Source organism: Peromyscus eremicus, chromosome 4 (genome assembly GCF_949786415.1).
Source record: "Peromyscus eremicus chromosome 4, PerEre_H2_v1, whole genome shotgun sequence".
Lineage (NCBI taxonomy): Eukaryota > Metazoa > Chordata > Mammalia > Rodentia > Cricetidae > Peromyscus > Peromyscus eremicus.
In genome coordinates this window covers 63361079-63364763 of record NC_081419.1, presented here as the reverse complement: position 1 = coordinate 63364763, position 3685 = coordinate 63361079, and the positions used below count along the sequence as shown (strand labels likewise).

The 3685-nt window shown below is 33.8% G+C and overlaps 1 pseudogene; it reads left to right on the top strand.

Moving 5' to 3' along the window:
- Positions 1-421: 421 nt before the first annotated feature.
- Positions 422-2179, top strand: LOC131907767 (olfactory receptor 5T7-like; annotated as a pseudogene).
- The last annotated feature ends 1506 nt before the right edge of the window (positions 2180-3685 follow it).

Below are 3685 nucleotides of genomic sequence, written 5' to 3'. Positions count from 1 at the left end.
TATTTGTTCTATAATGGCTTCTAGAATTCTTCTTATACCTGAAAGCTTATTTCACGTCAATGAATGCCAATGTACTTGGAGTTTTATTTCTTCTGTTCAAATTGGGTTTATGAAACTATATTTGTGCTAATTTTAGGACTAAACCCTGTTATTCAATTTTTCAAGATTCATGATTTTCTACAGACAATTTTAAATCCTTTAAAATTTTAGTACTATCTTCCCAACTACACTCAGTATAGCTCTTAAATTAGCAAATGAGAGAAATGTATTTCTCATGAAAATCTTAAGTCTTATGATTCATAACCCACCATATCACACTGTAGTCTTTAAAGACAGGTGTCATATTTAAAAGAGAACTGAGCTTGTGTGTGTGTGTGTGTGTGTATTTTGTGTGCACATGCATACCTATGCACATGCTTGGATGCATGAGTGTGGAGATGTTGGTGTGGGTATGCGTGTGGGTTTGTGTATTAAGGGCACCAACATAAGGGCTCATAACCATCTCTAATGTAAGTTTCAGGGTATCTGATGCCCCATTGTGGCCTCTACATGCACCCAAAATGTATATAGTATATACACACACACACACAAAGACATTTTTTCATATAAGATAAAAATAGCTTTAATTCAGGGATATAAAATACTTAAGAAACAATCATAATTTAAATATATTTCACTGAATTTAGTATATATAGATTGAGTAGAATCAATTGGTTCATCAATCCTATAATTAGCATCATTTTAAAGATTCATTTAAACATAATTTGACTTTAACATTTGTTTCAAGCTCATAAAGAAAATATTTTTTTTCTTTTCCATAGATGAACTGATGTACTGATGCTGATATTTTCCTGATCAGAAGCCACTAATACTTTTATTTTTGTGATTGATTTGGAAAGCTAACATATTTATTATGTGTATTTAAAGGTATCCTGATATTTTGAGAAATGGCATGAATTCACACTATGTAGATATCTATATATTGTGCTTGTTTCTGTATTGAGTGCTATAAACATTCAAGGTGCAATTATATTACTTTCTTGTAATTAGCCCAGAGAAATTTAGCCACCATCAAACAATATAAACACAAGTGTAGATATAGATCATGTCCTTCAGACTCACTACTTTCCTCTTCCTTTATTTACATTATTGTAGAGCTATAGTTTAGAGATACATTCAACTACTGCTAGAGTTAATTTTGCAGAATATCACCAAGATCACTGAGCTGGTGTTGAAAGGTTTCATGTGCAATGCTCAAGTGCAGGTTATCTTCTTCTTCCTGTTTCTAACAATTTACATTTTTCACTCTCATGGGGAATTAGGACTGATTGCTCTGGTCATTGGGGATTCTCTGCTGCACAAGCCCATGTATTATTTTCTCAGGGCATTGTCTTCAGGAGATGCCTGCTATTCCTCTGTTACCATTCCATAATTTTCATAAATGTCAGAGAAGAAAGTAATTTCATTCATTTGCTATGCTGCACAAATCTTTCTGGCTGTTACTTTTGGAACCACAGAATGCTTCCTGTTGGCCACCATGGTGTATGACTGCTATGTGTCCATCTACATCCCACTGTTGTATGTACTAAGCATGCCTTCAAGAGTTTATGTGCCACTTATCATCACTTGCTATGCTGATGGAGTTCTGCATGCTCTTATTCATACTGTGGCCACTTTCAGTGTGTCCATCTGTGTATCCAATAAAATTAGTCATATTTTCTATGACATCCCTCCTTTACTGGAAATTTCTTGTTCTGACGTTCAATTCAATCAGCTTCTCCTCTTCTGTGCTTTGTTTATTGAGACAGTCACCATTCTGATTGTCCTAATTTCATATAGCTTCATTCTGTTCACTCTTCTGTGTACATTCTCTGCTGAAGATAAAAGAAAAAGCTTCTCTATGTGTGGTTCTCATCTAACTGAAGTGTCCATTTGTCTCAGCACTCATGTGTTCATGTTTATGAGACCAAATTCCAACTACGTCTTTGAGCATGACATGGTAGTGTAGATATTTTATAGCATTTTGATTCCCATGCTGAATCCTCTCATTTACAGTTTGAGGAACAAAGTTGTAAAGGAGGCAATGAAAAACTGTTTGAAAAATGACTTATTTATAATTTATGTTTCCACTTTAAACCTAACAGTGGAAATTTTTGTCAATAATGAAAATATTTGCTGAAGTTCATTAATCTAACAATATTGTAGAACATTTTCAGTAAATATAATAAGTAATTATCATTTCTGCTGTTTTAATTGAAGTAGAGTCCATTTCAGCCATTAGATTTCTATAATGTCCATACAAATATGTTTATATACAAATTCTGCACATATATATGCTGATAGGAAACAACACAAAATTGCATGTGGATTTGTTCAAGCATTCTTTACTTCAAAATCCTGGAAATGATTTTCTGTAATCTTTAATATTATTGGTTTCTTTGACTGAAATTATGAATAAGTTTAATGTTCTAACTAACTGAATCTGATCATATGTGCAACCCTAAGTAAACTCAGTGCTCCAGTATCCCAGGCCATTTTCCAGCAAGTTATATTTACCTGCTTCTGTCCTATGCAATCTGTCATGTGCATAGTGTGTATTCACTGAGTTGACTAATGAGCATTATTTCATTCCCTATAGTGACAAAAGTAAACCATGTTCATAGATACCTACTATTTGTGTATATCTAAAAAATGAAAGTTATAATTGACTGTGTATATTCTTTTATACATATATATATGTGTTTACATTATTTAAAATTTTTACTTTGAGACTATAATTTGATTACATTTTATCTCCCTACTGTTCTCTTCTTTCCAAAACTTCCATATATGCCTTCTTCTTTCAAAGACATGGCCTCTTTTTCCATTAAATGTCATTATTAGAATTTATGTCTGTATATATACATATTATATACATACATATTCCTAAATATAAGTTGTTTAGTCCATATAATGATATAATGTTCCTTATATGTATGTTTTCAGGGATGCCAATTTGGCACTGGATAACAAATTAGTATGCTCTTTTCTGAGAAAGATTATTTCTCCTAACCCCAGGTTTCCTCAATTGCCTATAGTTTTTTTTTTTTTTTTTTTTTTTTTTTTTTTTTTTGGTTTTTCGAGACAGGGTTTCTCTGTGTAGCTTTGCGCCTTTCCGGGAACTCACTTGGTATCCCAGGCTGGCCTCGAACTCACAGAGATTCCCCTGCCTCTGCCTCCCGAGTGTTGGGATTAAAGGCGTGTGCCACCACCGCCCAGCGCCTATAGTTCTTAGTAAATGGTTAATGCCTCCTGAGCTTTTCTCTGTTCAGTTTGGCATGTTCACTGGTTTCATTCTTGTTCAGATCACATTTGGGCATCATGTTGCTTATTTATTAATCCTGCATAATCACTAACAACAATCTATAAACATTTGTCCTTATACCAATAGATAAGTGTAGTGTTAACCCCTTATAAAGGAAGTTTCTCTTTGAAACAGAAGGGACCATTACAGAAAACCACAGTTAATCAAAATGTAGAGTTGTGGAGCCCAGTTCCAATGCACATATCTACAATACAACTCACTCACCTCAGACTCAGGGAACATTGGTGAAGAAGGCGTGAAATGATTGTATGAGTGAGAAGATCAAAGAGTTTGGTCTGAGATTGTCTCCCAGAATTATCAGCAGAGGAAAAGATTTTCCAA